Source organism: Triturus cristatus, chromosome 5_1, assembly GCF_964204655.1.
Source record: "Triturus cristatus chromosome 5_1, aTriCri1.1, whole genome shotgun sequence".
Classification (NCBI taxonomy): domain Eukaryota; kingdom Metazoa; phylum Chordata; class Amphibia; order Caudata; family Salamandridae; genus Triturus; species Triturus cristatus.
This window is the reverse complement of record NC_140587.1, coordinates 95,852,041-95,871,058: the sequence shown is the minus strand read 5'-3', so window position 1 is coordinate 95,871,058 and position 19,018 is coordinate 95,852,041.

Genomic DNA, 19,018 nt, shown 5'->3' with positions numbered 1-19,018 from the left:
CATTGCCCCTGCAATGAGTGGACTCTCGACTGTCCGCATCCTCTCCCAGGGTTTATTTCCTCGGAGACCCGCCGTGCCACAGGCGCTCCTACCACTCTGAAGATCTTGAATTTAAACGTCAGGTCTGCGTTGAAACACTATCAGCAGATTTGTGACCTCATTGAGGAGGAAGCTCCAGACGTATTTGCCATGACGGAAACATGGCTACAGGACGCTGATACCGCTATTACTAATCTAGCTTGCCCACCCGGCTATTCTATGTACACTCTGAATAGGCTGTCTAGGGGTGGAGGTATTGCGTTAGTGGTAAAATCTATCTACCCGTGCGTCTGGGGTGCCTTAAACATCTCTGGGTGTGAAAGTGCCATGTTCAAGGTCTCTGTCAGCCCCGAGTTTACCCTGTCCGGGATGGTCGTTTATCGCCCACCCGGCAGTGATGTAGCGTTTAGAAGTGCTTTCCCCGACACTGTTGGCCCTCTGGTCGCCGACTGTGCCAACTTTTCCATCTTGGGTGACCTAAACCTACATTTTGACACTCTCTCTGGCCTGACAGTGCGTTCCATCTCTGCTGACCTGGAGGCCTTTCAACTTCCCCAGGTGGTGTCCCAGCCTACTCATCTGGGGGGGCATATTTTGGATCCCCTGTTTTCTAATCTGGTGGGGTTTCAAGTTAAGTCTGTCTCTCCGGTGGAATGGACGGACCACTTTTTGGTGTCCGTCCTTTGCCCGGTTTCGGCCACTCCTTTCATCTCTTCGGCCAGAAGGGTTCTGAAGAGGGCATGGAAAAAGCTTCGGTTAGAGGACTTACATCGTCTTCTATTGGAGGAGCCGCTGGGCCCTTTGACGGATGTGGAAAGGGGGTATGACCTCTTCTGTTCTTGGATAACTAGGGCCTTGGACTCTCTGGTACCTATTGTGTCAACTAAAATCAATTCCAGAGAGTCGAGTCCCTGGTACGATGACACTCTCCGGGCCCTAAAGGGAGCCTGTAGACGTGCAGAGAGGGCTTGGAGGAAAACCTATGGGGCTGAGCTAAAAGCCGCATATGCCAAGTCCGTTAAGCTCTACCATCGAGCTATCTGCCGAGCCCGGGCGGCTTTTTATGCCATCGAATTCCGGAACAGTCCGAATCCGTCCAAAGCTATCTTTAAGGCCGTAAAAGATCTCACAGCAAAGCGGACTACCTCTACGACCGTAAGCTCCCTTTCCCACTGTGAATCCCTTGCATCTTACTTCTTGGGGAAGGTCCAAGCTATATATAGGACATTCCCTAGCATAGGGTCCACTGAGGAAAGTATAATTGGGGTTCATCACCAGACTACCTTGCTTGTTTTTCCCCCCCTTACCTTGGATGGTTTTGATAAACTTGCGTTGCAAGTCAAATCTGGGTCCCCATCTGATCCAGTAAGGCCTACTCTCTTCCGAGATCAAGCTTTCATGGGGCGTACAGCCGTATGCTCCTTGGTCAACCTTTCATTGGAAACGGGAACTGTTCCATCTAAGTGGAAACAAGCTGTGGTGTCCCCGATTATTAAAAAGCCCACCCTGGACCCTTCTAAGCCTGAAAGCTATCGCCCCATTTCGTTGTTGCCCTGGCCAGCCAAGATCACGGAGGCCCATGTGAACTTGGCCCTGTCTGAACATTTGACTCGGACCAATGCCCTCGACCCCTCACAAAACGGATTCCGTGCTGGGCACAGTACGGAAACTGCGTTACTTGTGATGGTGGAACATCTCCGGGCAATGTTGGATGCTGGTCAAACGGCGGCGCTTATTTTGTTAGATCTTAGCGCCGCCTTTGATACGGTAGATCACAGCACCCTCCTGCGTCGGCTCGAGGAGACTGGTATTGGCGGTCGGGTGTTGCAATGGTTCCGCTCCTTTTTAGATGACCGTTCCTTCTGTGTTGCCATCCCTCCCTTCAAGTCCAACTACCAACCACTGGCCATGGGGGTTCCGCAAGGGTCCTCGCTGAGTCCCACGTTGTTCAATCTCTACGTGAGACCGCTGGCTGATGTCGCTAGGCAGTGGGGCCTTACTTTAGTCTCATATGCTGACGACACTCAGCTGGCGGTTACTCTCAGCGGGGATGCGGAGATTGAGGCCCCCAGGTTTCAGTCCGGACTGAAGGCGGTGGCTAGCTGGCTGACAGGCAACTGCCTTCAGCTTAACGCCAGTAAAACAGAGGTGATGGTCGTCGGGAAGGGTGTGGAGCTGTGGGGCGACCACTGGTGGCCTCCAGAGTTGGGACCTACTCCGATCCCGGTATCGGAAGTGAAAAATCTGGGGGTATGGCTGGATGCGGGCCTCTCCTTTGTTGGCCACACTAAAAAAAACGCGGCCTGTTGTTTCGGTCTTCTGAGGGGTTTGAGACCTGTTCTCAAGTTCTTTGATGCCCCGACCAGGCAACTGGTAATCCAGGCTACCATCATCTCTCGCCTGGATTACGCCAGTTCTCTCCTGGCTGGGGCTAATCAGTCTGAACTAACCCGTCTACAACGGGTTCAGAATGCTGCTGCAAGGGCGATCGTGGGCCTGCCCAGATTCTGCTCGGTGACAGGTGTCCTTCGCTCCCTACACTGGCTTCCGGTCAGGAAGCGCATCCTCTTCAAGGTACTGTGTCTTGCTTTTAAAATCTTGCGAGGCACAGGTCCGGAGATCTTGTCGAGTTGTCTGTCGTTCTATGTTCCTGCCCGCAGCCTTCGCTCACAGGGTCTGGCCCTTGCGGTGGTTCCCAGATTCAGGCTTAGCCGCATGGGAGGCCGCTCGTTCAGGGTTATGGCTGCGTCAGCATGGAACTCCCTGCCTGTTGAGATCCGCATGTTGGAGGACCTTTTGACCTTTCGGAGGGCTATAAAAACCTTTTTGTTTTAGCCCTCTTTCAGCATCTGTTTTTAGCTTGTGGTTATGTTACGTGCTTCCTTGTCTCTGCGCCAGGACGCTCCTTGGCTGGAGTATCTGTGCGCACAATAAATAACCGTAACATAACATAACATAACAGTCACAGACCCCGTGTCTGGAGCCCCACAGACCACAGAGTAGAACATAAGAGACCATGGATCACAGTAAAGCAGACCGTGCCACAGACCACGCACAAATCGAGTACACAGACCACCCGCTGGCCAGGATACCACAGACCACACGGATCAGTGTGCCACGCACCACAGATCAGACTGCTCCATGAAACTGGGGGTCTCATCAGAAGAGCGCCACAGACTGCTGACTATTTCCATATGGCAGCACAAGATCACAACACCACAGTCAGCGACCAGACCCTCACAGACTGCTCCTCCCAGAGGTGAGTGTATTACTGATCATACGCAGCATACGTTCTGTGATGAGGCCAAAAAACCTGGTGTATATTTTAGACGTGTTTTTTTTCCAGTAATTGATGCTTTTGTGACTAATGTAGCGCTGTCTGAAACCATGTCTCAGCGATATCGCAACGCAAAACACGCATGAAACAGTTTTTTATTGGTTTCATTCATCATACAAAATGTTCCAGTGCGACCGAAATCTGAATGTCCAGCTTTCCACAACGTTTGCATAGCTCAGTCAGTGAGCTCCCTACAGAGTGACACTCACTCACTTGAACACTCACTCACATGAGCACTTTCTCATTAACTTGGCTACAGACTGACTACCTGACCTGACATTTAGTGATCTCCGGGATGGAATCAAAAAGGACCTCTCGGTGTGTTCAGCCGGGGACCATGCTATGTCTATGCGTTATAACTTGCTTTATTACAGGGTTTACCTGTTGTGAATGAGGGCTTCAGTAGAGCCTCCTCGGCGCCGGATCTGTGAGTGTGGGACCTGGGAAGGTAAGTTTATTTTTTTATTTTATTTAACCCCCTGCGCAAACCCCCCACCCGCATGAACTCCCACCTGCGAGTCATGCCAGCGGCAACTGCGTTCAGTGTTCTTATACGCAGATGACTTGCTTCGCTACCTTTGCGATGTGCACTCCACTTTGCACCCATTCATGACACGTTAGATGCATTTGCGCACTCCACGGATTTCCGCATCAACTGGACTAGTGTGTCAGGGAACACACTGGGCCAAATGTGTTCCCTGATTGCCTTGTAGATCCATTTGATCAGGTGAAGCCCCTCCCCATCCGGAGTAACACTTGCAGAACACTATGGGTTTGAGGCTCTTCATCTCTTACTCAAAATCAATGCACTCTACACCAATCTACTCTGCACCACTGTACTTTATGCCACTTCACTCTAGGCCACTCTACTACACTCCACTCAGCAATACTCCACTATGTGATACTCTACACAATTAAACTCTGCTCCACTGACACTCTACTCCACAGCACTCTACTCCATTATTTGCCATTCTACAACACTACACCTCCATACAAATCTCTACGCAACTCCCTTTATGCCACTTTGTGCCACTTTTCTCCAAAATAATTCTATGACACACCACTCCTATCCACTCCACTTCACACCATTCCACTCTATGGTAATCTACTCCTCTCTACGCCACTCTACTCTAAAACACTCTACGCACCTCCCTCTGAGCCACTCCACTCTGCTCTGCATCACTACATGACACTCTATGCCACTCCATTCTGACACTTCGCTCAACTCTGCCACTGTACGCCACTCAACTCTACGCCCTTCTACTCTACGACACTCTGCTCCCTCCACAACATTGTATGCTACTCCATGACACTACACTTCACTCCTCTCCACAACACTCAACTCTACTGTACGCCACTTTACTATACTCCATAACACTCCACACCACTCCACTTTACGACACTCCACGACACTCTGCTTTACCTCACTAATTTGAGCCATGCTGAAAAGCAGCCACTCTGGTGTACAACATTGCTAAAACATATTGGTAAGGCCAAAAGCACTTGCAGAGGCGGAACCTATTGGCAAGGCCAAAATGTGTTTTCTTGGCCTCTACTTGAAGGATCGATGCATACCTTTCAATGACAAAGCCAAAGTGATTTTGTTTTTGGTGGGGGGTGGGGTGAAACGGTACCAAAGCTAATAGAGAGAGGACAAAAATGTCTTATCTATGGAAACTCTGGCCTAACTATAACTAATAGTGGCGACTGTAATAAATATATAATATTCACCAGCCAATATGCCATTACATGGTGTGGGTAAAGGTGAGCGAAACATATGGTTTCCTTTAACATTAGATTTGTTCAAGTGCATTATCTCATCTGTTATGTGTGAGTGTGTGTATTAAATGTATTTCCTCACGTGCAACACAGTGGGGAATCATTTCATTTGAGAACTTGTGAAACTCAACCACACATTCTGTCACAGTGAATGCTTAAGAAGTTAAATTGCCAAAGTTATCTGCCTATTTACAAAATGCTTTTTTTACATCAGTAAATCATTTATAACTCTATGTCAGTTATTACTGGAAATTACTACTATTCGTTGGATTACTCTGCTACTGGTCTGCATGAGGAGTTAATATTAATACAAGTTAAAGAAAGAGGTTTTCAAGCGAAGAATGTTTGCTAAAAAGGTAAGTGAAACTCCTCTTTTAAAACCCAATAAGTAGCAACAACTTCATGACCACATGACCCAAAGAAATTAAATATCAGGCACTTTTCTTTTTTATCCTCTCCTGTGTAGCTCATAAATAGGTTTCTGTTCACCAAATGCTGTACCTTTAAAAAAAGAATAATTTTTTTTTAAACTGCTTTGTTGGATAGTTGAACTATGTGTGGAAATCACTGGGCTATTTAACATTTGCAGCCTGAACTGTTTCCTTTGACAAACATTGTAGATTCCCTGGAAAATTGAAAATAACTGGTACTGGAGTACATTTTTGACATGACTACTGCGTATTGCTGGCACTAATACACCACTTTTTGATCAGTGTTAGACATGGGGCTTATAATGGTCAAATAGGCACCCAGAAACTAAAACTTTTTTTTTTTTTAAAGCATCTATATATGATGGCATATAAAATAGTGTTTTGTATTTTGATCTGCAGAATGATATGCAGCAGCTGGTGGAGGTTCTATTGGCCCCTGTTCATTTTGAACTGATTGTGTGCTGAGGAGAGCTTTGGGCAAGGATCAACTGAAAATTGATGCTTGATTTGGTAAGATATTCCAAATAACCTAATTACTTTTCTGGAAACGATCATTCAGGTCAAAGCCGCAAACTGTTCATGAAAAAAATAGTAATGAACATTAAACATTTGTTTTGAGTTATAAAACCTTTAGGCTTAAGTGGTCCCCTAACTAATCACGGAACCCAAGATAATTTAATTCCTGTTTGCACAGGTCACATATCATGATAGCTTTTGGTAGCTGGGAAAACACACTTGCTGCCTTCACCTTTTGTACATCTTTAATTATCCTGTATGTTAGATGGGCAGTGTTTAAAGACACTATGCTGTCAAACTATGGGGGTCAATTTTTGTGGTCAGAGATTGAAACCTCAGATTACTTTGTCTGCTGAGAAAAAAAACGGGTTTTTCTAGCAACATTTTGAAACTTGTGGATTGCTCTTCTGAATCTAACATGCCCCCTTCATTTTTACAGTCCAGAAAGGGACATTTTCTTTCTTCACCTTCTATGTGATAAATGGCCTAATTTCCAATGTGCACATTTGACACAAGCACCATAAGCTAAGTTAAAAACATCTCATAAGGCACCCTTTATGCTGGAGGGGGATCCAGTGATTTATGAAGGCAGCCTCTCTAAAAGAAAACCTAACTCAACTTTGATGAAGCAAGGGTACTAATCTATGCTTTGTTATCTTTTTAGAATGTTACGGAATCTCTGTGCAAGCTGGCTATCTCTCAGCAACCGAACTTTAAGAAGGAATCTTGCCATAACGATCTGCAATTACAAAAGAGGACAACGTACCCTGAATCTGAGAACACACAACAGAGTTGCTTGGTCTGTTGACATTATAAAATTATTTTTGCTTACATTTTAATATTATCTTGACAGTGTTTTATTTCTCTTTGAGGCCAAGTACGTGCTTTGGGTAAATAAAAGCTTACAATTGCAAGTCATTTCAGCTCCATTTTATTTAAACCAATTCTTTTTTCTGTGTATTGCTACATGTTACCATATCAAAACTTAGGGTTATGCCCTTCACCTCAAATGAAGACAAGACACAATGAATATGGGAAAATGTCATAAGTTGCAAGGCTGCTACTTAATGCAAAGTGACATTCTTACAATACTTACTTTCTTCGCAAATTCAATTGATTTCACTCTCCACCTTGTGTAAAGAAGGAACATGTTTTAAACCCAAATTATTTACTTTTTTGCAGGGCTGTTGTGTTTATCCCAAATATTTATTTCACATTTGTGTTTTTAAATTATACTTGAGGAATCCTGGATGAGAAAAATGGCATTCGGAGAATGTGTTTGCGTCACTGTCTTCAAGAAATGATCAACCGATTAGCCACTATTTAAACATTAAGAAGTGATCCACAAGTATGCAAAGCATTTCATGGAATCATTCAGAAGTAATCCTCATTTGTAATAACCAAAAGTGTCTAGTCAGTGGACACTCTTGGTTGTTACGAATGGGGGTTTCTTCTAAATGATTCCACTAGGTACTCTAGGTTGTTATACATTGATTAGGAAATGGATTAGAGTGTGCTTCCCCCACTCCCTTTGTGTATATTAATTGTAAATTCCATTCATCCTGCAGTAGTCATGAAGTCATCTAAAAGTAATCCAGCCTCATTCTGAAGTTGTCATAAAATCATACAGGAGTAATCCACAATAATCATGACGTTGTACTGAAGTCATCCTGGATTAATTCACACTCATCCTGAAATTATATGGGAATAGTTCACACTCATCCTGAAGTTGTCAATTATTATTCCTCAAGAAGTACAAGATCATCACGCATTTTCAATTGAAGTAATCAGGACACCATCCTGGAGTCGTTTTTGTGATGACTCTAGAGTCATCTCATTTGAATATTTCACCCTATACACATACTTCAGGATGGCTTGGGATGACTTCTCCAGACAATTAAGGAATTAGCCTGGCTGAAGTCATCCGATGACTACAGAATGACTCCAGGATGATCTTCCTTTGTGACCTGGGTACTAAATGCATTGCGGGGAAGCCTTGGAATTTCCTCCATGGGTTTCAGTAAAAATTTTCCATATTACATTGGGTTTATTAAACCCCAGAATAGCTCAATCGTTACTTCGAGATGCACACCTGCGGTGTACCCATTGTCACTTGCAGACAGCAGATCTGCAACATATGTTCTGGTCATGCACAGCCCTCTCCGTAAATCGGCACTCCGACTAGCAGTTTCAAAATGTTGGCATGTATGTGTTTTTAGGTCTCGGATAGCGAAGGCTGCGCTTGCGCAGTCTCGCTCGCGAGATTTAACGTTTTAGAAGTGGGGCTTTAACCCGCCCCTCTTCTTCCCTCTTCTCCATTGGCTGGCCTCTTAAATGCTGGTCAGCCATTGGAGAAGAGCTTTGTCTCTCCAAAGAAGCCCCGTCTTTTTCGGATTCGGGGGCGTGTTTTTTACTTTCTTTCTCTCCTCTGGAATGTAAACATTCCAGCCAATGGCAAGAGGAGAGAAAGAAAAACACGCCCCCCGAATCCGAAAACGCCGCTGCGTTTCTCCGATGCATTTCTGCTTGACCTCGGAGAAAGGCGGTGGTGTTCATGGCGTATCAGGCTCTCCAGCCCCTGAGGTCGTGTTGCCAAAACATGTCTGTGCTGTGTGCTATGAGGCCAACCCGCAGGAGTCGATGAGGTGAGCCATGTCTTTAAGGGAGACAGACATCTGTACCGCGGGCAGCCCCATGTACGTCGATGCTCTTCATGGCGATATTCAGTGGTGTCATCTCTTCCACTCTCACACCAGTCTATCTCTGCCCTTTGAACATTTATCACCTCTTTCAGCTGATTATTTCTCTTTCCCACATACACACACCTTTTTTTTCTCCGTTTGTTTTGTTCTCTTCTTCCTCTCTTCTAGTCTCTCTGCTGTCTCTGGTCATCTGTTAATTTTTTTTCTTTTGTCCCCACATCTCCGTCTTATTTTCCTTTCATCTGACAATTCCATGTGACACCGAGAAACATCACCTTTTATGCTAGCTTCTCAACACAGCAACAACAAATGATGGAAAGGTAACGGCGAGAACACTGTGTTTCCTTGCAGTGTGAGGTGAACTGCTGAATTTATTTATGGCAGCCAAACGCCCCCGCTTGCTGCAATAGAAAGCGTTTTAAAAGGCTCGCGAGAGCCGTGTTTAGCTTTTGTTCCTGGCACTGCTGTGGTGACCTTTCAGGCCAGGGGTCACATTGGCAGTGCCATGGGTCGCGGGGGGAGGGGGGTGGGATGGATTTAGTTGCGACCACTAATTAACGCCCATATTCAATCATGCACATTCACGACGAGGTTTCCAATTTACTCCGTATCTGGACTTTTTCTCACTTTTCCCTGCCTCTAGCCTGCAGGTGAAGAGCTCAGTACCTCGCCCCTCAATCAGGTGAGCTCACTCCTTCCTATAGCCCCCGCCCTCCTCCTCCTCACGTAGTTCTATGTCTAATTATTGATGTGAAATATTTCCAGTGACTCCCACTCGCTGGAGGGTGGGGACTGGAGACTGATCGCATCTCTCTCTTGCTGCGTTTCTGTCAAGCTGGGGTGGTACTCAGAGGGAGCGCGGCCGCCTGCGAGCTTCTTCCAACTTCTAGCGCTGCCCAGGTCTTCGGGAAGCTCCCAACCTGCTAGGAACTCCCAGCGCTTTCAATGTATGCTGGAACTCTCTGGGTGTCCGCGAGCTGCTGGAACCATCCGTAGCATCCTGTCAGTCACTTGTCCACCGATAAGTCTCAGTTTTCTGGAGCATCACAGAAGAGCTTTCCAGAACTTTTAGCGCGCCCAAGAACAATGCGGATTTTACGAGAACCTTCTAGAAAATCCAAACCTTCCCCATCCCGTGTTATCAAAGAACTTTAAGAACGTCTTAAAACTGCTTGCGCCTTTTAGGACTTGCAAGACTTCTCGGAGCTTTAAAGAACCAATCGCGCTTCTCTGATTCAATTTCCTCAAAAATTCCCAGAAAACTGAAAGAGCGTCACAGATGTTCAACGAGAAAGGGGCATTACTTGCTCCCAACTGAGAAATACCAGCAAAAGTCGGCCCGAGGTCTCGCATTTTTGAGAAAATTATCTATTGACATTGTAAATAACAATGCCGTTTCTTTAAATGTTTTAAAAACAAAAACAAAAATAATGTCATGAGCAATGCCAATAGCTCTAACTTTACCAATGCCGAGACCATTGCATTGTAAATGCTTGTTTCTCTTGGAAAGGTGGCAACCCTATGTGGTGCTCTAGTCCAGGGGTTTTCCTTTGAATTCTAGAACTTGTAGTCTAATTTTATAATCGAATAAACACGACTACAAATCCCATTATTCAAAGACAAAACAGGACCAGAGGGGCACACCAAGCATGGCTTGAAAAAGGGAAGCTTGACAGGGCTGACCAAGCAGCAATGACAAACAAGCCTGCATTAACGTCTGCAAAAGTGTCTGTCCTAAAAGACCCAACCCAAAGGCTCGATGGCCTCGGGAAAGAAAAGTGGATAGGTTAAGTTTACTGTGACGGTCTGGTCTCTCCGTGAGACCAGTATCTTTCCGAGATGGCGCCGCCCATGAATTGCTCTAATTTACAAATAAGAGCAACACGAGAATTGTTAACATGAGAACTTAAAAAGGACTTGAAATCACCTATTGCTTACCACTGGTTGGTTTCGACGTCACTTTCGTGTCTTTGTTTCCCATTTTCAGCCCTTCCTGCTATCACTTTCTGTTCCTGTGTTTGTCCGCTCGTGGAGCATGGACCAAGTATAGGTTCCTGTCTGAGGCCAGCGTTCTTGCATAGGCTATGTGCTTATGGAGGTACTTTTTTAAATGTTGTAAGTTGTTGCACCCAATAGGAGTACATGAATTGTTATGCTGTCTCCCCTGCGCTGTGTCATTGCTCACCCTATACCCCCACGTTGCTTGCTCCCTCCTGCCCCCATCAGTGCTTGTCCTGTCTGGCTCCCACCATCCATGCTGTTGCTTGCATATACCCCCGTCCCTAGTGTTTCTTACCTGTCCTCCTGCTGTCTCTCGTTTTAGTGTCCCACGCTCCCTCAATCTTCTTCAAAAGATATAGGATCTACATTTTGCTTTTCAAATTGATTAATGTCCTGATGATGACCCTTTGAATTTTCATAGTCAAAACGCTGTTGACACTCTGACATAAAGACATAGTACTAAGGAGCTGGCTGACCAGGAGCTAACCAGAGAATTGCAAAAGCTTACAACTCAATAATTTGTTGTGTTAGCTCTGCAACTGGATTATTCTATTGCCCAGTTTATGAACATCTTTTATGTTTTTCTTTTACTATTGCACCCAGTTGCACTGTTATTACTTTTCATGGAACACCTTTGCTATTTATTGTTGCACCTTGTTGTACAGTGTATGATTTTGAATCCATGAACACCTTTCATGTATAAAGGAGTAATACACTGGATTCGGGTCTGTGTAGACATTCCTTTGTATGTGATTGTGGTAATCTTGTTGTTAAGTGAGTCCAATAAGGGAGCTGCTTGTGTTTTTGGTTCTCACATAACCAAGCACTACACTGCCGACTCTTGAAGCTGAACTAGGTATACAGCAATTTCGGGATGACAGAACAATTCTACCAATTTAAGGGCCAAGTAGTAGCGGGATGGTAACCACAATGGGTTTGGGCCTATATTGGCCATGCAATTAGGCACCCAGTGCCAAGCCCATGTACACTTGTAATGCCCCCCGACACTCTTCAAGGATCTATATCGTTGGGGCTGGATGAAAACAATAGTAAACATAAAAATGAACCTACTCCCCGCTTGCTATATGTTGCAAAGCCCTTATCTTTACGTTTCCCGTCTTGTTACTAACCCAGATTTAAGAGAAGTTGGTAAATATTTGTATGGAAGGGAAAGAAATTAAGGGTCCCCTACAGCAGGGAGAGGTTTAGGCCTGCCAGACATAAGTTTGTACGTCCTTGCGGCTCAAATGCAGCCCTTGACTGCGATTAAACCAAGACCGAAAGGCCAGGATTCAAGTGGAGCAAATCTACTCTGTTGTTCATGAATTCCTCTCCAATCCACTGCCATCGTCTTAAAGTATTGGCAACATGTGGCTTGATATAAAGAGTATGTGACCGCCCCCGCTATCACCCTGCACTCCCCACCTAGATTTCCAACCAGGCAGTTAGACCATACTTTTTGCACTTGGAACTCTGGGGCTCCTTCAGCTTTAGGTGAAGGGGAACTCTGCAGTTCCGCTGGGTATCAAACACAGATCTAAAAGAATAAATATGTAGGACACATTTCTTTTGAATCTGTGTCCTTCAGCAGGATTAGGAAAAATAGTATCACTTGGCTTTACAAAATCTTGCAAAAGCTTGCTACTAATGCCATACACAAATATATTCTGTATCCACCTACCGTGAACTCCTGCGCCTCAGGATATGTAGTCCTAGTGCTCTGTTTGACTTCTGCTCTTTCTTACTTTTCAGAATTTTTTTCTTAACAGAATCCTCCGATTTAATTCTAGATTTCAGTTTTGAAGAGTGAGTATGCAAGGCATAATCGCTAACCAAACTATATACGTATGAAATATTCGTAGATAACTCACGTTCATGATCTTGCACTGAAAGAATGGCCAAGCACTGGTACAGAGCCACTAATGCTGTTTTATGCCTAGACATTAGTTAGAACTATTGAAGCAACGGTGTGAAAATTACCAAAATAACTTAATACTCAAATGAACCACTGGAGCGGTTCCATGGTCGTCTTGTATTTATTTTTATGCCATTAAAATTGGTGTGTCACCTGCTGGAGTATATAGGCTGGCAAATATTGTTGCTATAGGTGGTATCATGCCAATAGGAGAAAATGTCAGTTTCCTTTTGTTTTATCTTGCAATGTTGAACTTGGAAAGACCTTTTAAAATTAGTTTGTTTTGCGAGGGATCCAAAAAGGAGTTATGCTTCGCTTTTTGGGTTCATTGCCCATTACTGCATTAGTAGTCTGCGGGCCAGCTGTCTACATTGGAGCAGGTGCCTGCGGGGCAACAGCATGAACCAGTATCTATTGGCTGTACTACATATCGTTGAAGTCTTCTATAGGTGACCTCTAATGCATTTAATAAATGCCTTCATTTTAGACAGAAACTAGATGTTCCATGTTAAAATACGGCTCATAACCAAATATTAGCAAAGTAGCAACTGGAAGACCTAAAGGGGCCGTTCTCATGATTTCCACTACTTTGACAAGTTTCCTTTCCAACCATTCTTGATGTTCTTGGAAACCTATAGTTATTTCCAGTGAGACATAAGAGTCCTGACTTTCTGGAATAACAGCTCTGTATGTAGTGAAGTGTTTTGCAGGATCTGCTGCATGTACAGGATCAAAATTCAGAGGGCCATGCTGGGCTTCCGTGGAATTCAAGAATTACTACCCCTTCCACCCCCATCTAAGGGTTATTAGTTGAGCATAACAACCTTTGCAGTTAATAGGGAGCTCCTAAGGTGTGTGAGTTTGTGTGGGAGGACGTTAACCAATATTAGAAACACTTTTTCAGCATTAGTAATAAATCATGGGGTCTTGTGTACATCCACCAAGTGTACTCCAAACTCAAGCTCATGAGCTGGAAGTCATGATGTCTTTTTGCAGATTAAACAGCAAACGTTGCTGAGTGTTTAGAAATCCTAAATCATGTGAAAGGCACAGGCTTCACCTACCTTTCAGCTACGAGCTGGGGCAGACTGTGGCCCGCACACCTCCCACCACCTACTTGTGGGTATTGAATATGGGTCACAAATCAGTTGTGGGAGATTAGAGGATTGTTTTATTAGTGAGTTCAAGAACTGTATTCCCATGGATGAACCCACAAGACATCCACACTGAATGTTTGAATTCTAATTAATGCCCTACCCTAGTGCTCCTGAGAATTACTTCCTGACTTGCATTGAATCGTATCGCCATTTACTTTCTTTGTATTCGTGAAGGGAGGTTCCTGGCTCCCATATCTGTGGGCACCATCTTTGAAGGGAGTATCTCCCTTTTAAAAAATGTATGCGTTGCCGTTTCTCCTTTTTGCTTTAATTTGTTTTGAGTTGCCAGTAATCAGCATCTCACAGGGGAGCCTGCGAGTACTGAAGGCGTTGCTGGACTCCAGTTAAAAGGCATTTTTAATTTGTCCAAGCTGGTATACTCGTGTCTTGGCACTGGACTCGAGACACACCCCGTAAGGGTGGATACTTAAGGAGGGCAATGGCGTGTCAGCGCCAAAGGCAAGCCAGTCTGTGCCCATTCGCACTCTTATCATGCTCAGCGCCAGCCCCCCTGCTGTTTTTACATCCCACCCTGAGACAAAAATCTGCTACTCGAGAAACAAATTTCTTAAACTGAACCTCCCAAGTAGATGCTGTACTGGTTCAGCGCTCAGCTCCCAGATTTTCCCAAATGCAACCTTACATTGACAAATGACAAGGCAAATCAGAAGTCGCCTTCTAGACCCCACACTGTTGAGGCACCAGATATGAGACAGACCTCACCTGGCATGGCTCGTTAATGGCCATTCACTCATAAAATATGAGTATGAGCTAGCAGAGACCTGTACTGACGCCGCATCAGGACCAGACCTGGGCTCTGCAATTCCGACTGTTTTTTCGGTGGGCAGGTAACACAGGGAAGGTACGAAAGGCGGGGCATAGCCATAATTTATCGTGATTCTCTGAGTGCGACTTTCTTGGATCTTCTGCCCAAGTTGGAATGTTAAGTGCTCTCCTTCAAATTGCACTTACTCACAACTATACCTTTAATGTACTTCTTATTTATTGCCCCGGGTCCCAGAGCGTGTTTCATTACAGCTTTTAGCCTGTGCTAGAATCAACCCCCTCCTGCCACAATTACACTTTATTTGGCGATTTCAATTTTCACTTGGATAAGGCGTTGGATAAGGATACGACCGACCTTACAGACTTAATGTCTACATAAGGGGGGTCTGTTTCTGTTTAACTTAGCCCCCTCCTCGATGGGCATGATTTTAATGAAGAATGGGAGGTCGGGTGCCGTAGTTTTAAGTCAGATTGTACTCGCATGACACGGTAGACTTACTCCCCAATATCATGGAGAGTTACACGCTTACGCCATCAGCGGTAAGCAGACTTTTACTTAGGGCGCACATTGGTCTAATCACCTGCTATTACTCAAGCGCTTACCGCCTTATCGTGACATTAACAGTATAGTATCTCTCACCTGACTCCTGGGCCAGTTTAGTAGCTGGTGACTTTTTATGACGTATGAATCATTGAACGGGTATTTTTTAATAGCGGCAAGCGCTCAATCACCAAAAGGTGGAGAACGCTTTTTCTTGACTTGTGTAGGATACCTAATACATTCTTAGCAACATGGCCTAAGGGCGCTAATCACTGATATTACTGTTCGCGTCTTAGCATTTTTTTTTGTTTTGGTTTTTGGGGGATTTTGATCTACGAATTCGAGACGTGCTTTCACTTGACTTTTAGGCTAGCCAAGCTGTTGACTTTTTCAAAGATTTATAAATAGATAGACACGGAGTTGAATAGCAGGGAGCACTTTACAATACGGGCACACTTCACTTGCTAATTTTAAACCCCTCTTCACTACATGTGCGTTTTTGAGAATTTTTACCCCAAAGGCATCTATAATTTGATCTGCTCAACACTATGGAATTTAGGGCCTTTGTTGAATCCTGTTCTTAGGACTGTGGGCGGCTTGCTTCACCTTGGCATTAGATTTGGTGACAGATAAACGCATTGGCTCACTTGTGGCATTTGACCATGGGCATTAGCTTGAATGGGCCTTTACCCTTCTCTCTGATACCTTTATGACAGACCAGTAGAGGGGAACCTCTCTTACTCTGACAGATGATAGAACACCACTTTTAGAATCAACAGATTTCCAACCTTTATAGTAGGGTTTCACGTTTTCTTTTCACCTTACCCACAGGTACATTCACAGAATACACTGGAGGCTTTTTATTGCCGTTTGAGTTATTTCTCCGCCATTGGAGGCCACGCATACTACATCTGAACTGAGGAAACATAGGTACTCATTACCAGATTAAGGTATGCTCTCTCTCCCTCAACGTGGAGCAACTCACTCCGTTTGTGCTTAGTATTTTAGGCTGCTATATAGCTTATACTATTTTTCTTATTTCAAGCCCTCTTCTCTGGAGATCTCGTCCATAAGGACGTTTTGCATGGATTACAGACTACTGGATTCAATCCACTGGCAAATATACCTCATCGAACCTTTTTTTGGGGGGGTAAGCATTTAGTTAGGAGACTTTGCAATTTCCTAACACAGAGTGGCACTTTGGGTGTTGACTGGAGCATGGGATCGCACAATGGTTTTGGTTTTCTTTGTGCTTAGGCATCCTTCTCTCTTTAGGATTCCTATAGCCATGGATTCTTTCTAGCAAAATCACTTGCATTCAATAACCTTTTGTGACTTTACATACATTTCACACGTAGTTTGGCTGTTCCTTCCTCTTTCACTACTATTGCACCGTGTTTCTCTTGTTGGACTCAGACTGCCCAATTTCACTTTCATTTTCTCTTTCTTTTTCAATAACAATCAAAAGCTCTTCAATGAGAGGTGTCTAAAACGTTTTTATGTTGTATGATATTTCAGCCCTGAAGAAGCCCTTGTTTGGGTGAAACGCGTTGGCTGTTTTTACAGTTGTACAAAGAGCTTGTGAAAAAAAGTCCTGCAACAAAACCCACAAAAACTGCTGAATGAACTTTGCTTTGCATACCCTGTAATTGTTGATCGTGTATATTGCCTCTCATCAACCTTTTTCTTTGTATCTATTTGAAGGGCTCGACAAATCCACTCGCCCGCTCGCATTTGCGAGGGAGAATTGATGAGGACGAGCTATTTTTAGGTCCTACTCGCCCTTTCTGGCGAGTAGGAACACAAACTAACTTTTGTCCTCTGTCTTTGAAAACGGAGCAAAAGTGACAAGATAACCAGATTTAAAGGCATTTTTATTGCTCACAAAGGAAATGAGCAATAAAGATGCCTTTAAATCTTGTTATCTTGTCACTTTTGCTCCGTTTTCAGAGACGTAGGTCAAGTAGGTTGCAGTGAGGTCGAGGGGATTTTCCAAGGGACTAGACCTGCAGGACTAGTACAATTTTTGGATTTTTCGAGCCCTGATTTGTGGTCATGTGGCAGCTGGGCATTTGAGGTGGGCAATACGTGTATAAAGTACATCCTGTGACTAGCCTAGGTAGCGCAGTTGCCGTTAACCCTGCTGCCTCGTTGTCTTTATTGCCCCAGACTTAATGTCTAATTTAGGTTTGGACCAGGTCACCAAGGGCCCCATCCATGTGGCGGAGCACTTGCTTGGTGGCATTTTCAAGGATAATCCGTTCTTTAAACCAACCAGTTCACTCCAACTTTCCTGTCGGACCATTCTGCTGTCATGTTTGATCTCATTCTTCTGAAAGGATCGGGTAAGGTTAAAACCCCAGCAAAGATACATGAGTGACGCAAATGGCATACCATTGATGCCACTGAATTGAATACTTTGATAGCAAACAGGAGGCCTATGATCACAAACGACTTGGAAACCATCACTGCAGAGTATCATGTCTGGATTGGCTCTGTACTAAACTTGTTGGGACCCTTAAAAGTAGGAAGGGCTCATAGAGCAATGCCATCTGAGCCTTGGTTCTCCGAGGAACAGCGTTGTTGCAGTCGGGAACTTTGTTGGAGACAGAATTATGCCAACTCCGAAAAAACAGCCTATTGGAAAATGATTATTAATTATGAAGAGATGATCACCAAAGCTAAAACGAACTTTTATACGAGTAAAATAAAATCAACGCCACAGTCGAGAATGACCGAACTAACCCAAAATCTTTTAGCTCTTCTGATTAAAGCAAAATGTTACGAGCCCCACTCATGAAAAAGGGCATTGTTATTTCCCATTTTCTCCAACTGCAATAAACTTTCAGTCGGTGACCCAGTCCCAGTACCATGGTCCGACCACTTCCTGGTCCCCTTCTTTTGGGATCTATCAACCCTCTTTCATCCCCCTCCTAATACTGGCACGACCAGTAGCTGGAAACGCTCCAGGGTCCAACCTCCCATTGGGCTCCTGGAATGCAGCTCTGATAAATTACATACATAGTTCCCTGCCCCATGATCACGAATGACCAGTTTAACCAATGGATCAACTCCTCCCTTGACCTGGTTATACCTAAGAAACGTATCCATAAAAAAACCAGGAACAATCCCTCTCCATGGTACTCCTCTACACTGCGTGAATACAAACAAATCTGGTAAAGACTCTAGAGGAAATGGTGAAGAAATTACGACACAACAAGCAAACAGATCTACAGGGACTCTATTAAGATGTACCAATCCAAAGTGAAGGCGGTACAAGCGCTATACTATGATGAAAAAATCAACTCTGCCTCAAACGCCCCACGTGAAATTTTTAAGATCGCCAAGCACCTCCATCGGACAGCTCAAACGCACGCAGTGACAAACTTGCAGAGTTCTCCAATAAGATCAAGGATATCCCACATGTAGCTTCGACCACAGCTGTGGTGCACCTCGTGGATGTGGAAACCTTTTTGTATTTTTTTTATCTGCATGCTTCAATTTTCTCTCTTGTGCAGCTTGGACTTTAAACTGCGTGCTCCTCCTGTATCCCTATCTCTCAAAATCTAATCCCTCCCATCCTTATGTTTTATTTCCCCCCCTCAATCCTGTAAAGCGCTCTGATACCCTCACAGGTCTGGTTCGCGCTCTATAAAACGATAAAATATCTACAATTCTTCCCCCCGGACCATTCATCAATCAGCGGCTTACGGAGCACTCCATGTCCGGTGAGCACTTTCTCAGGGAACTTCCCTTGATAGACATGGATACCATAGTGAATATATGTATCTCAGTAAAATCTGGTTCTCCCAAT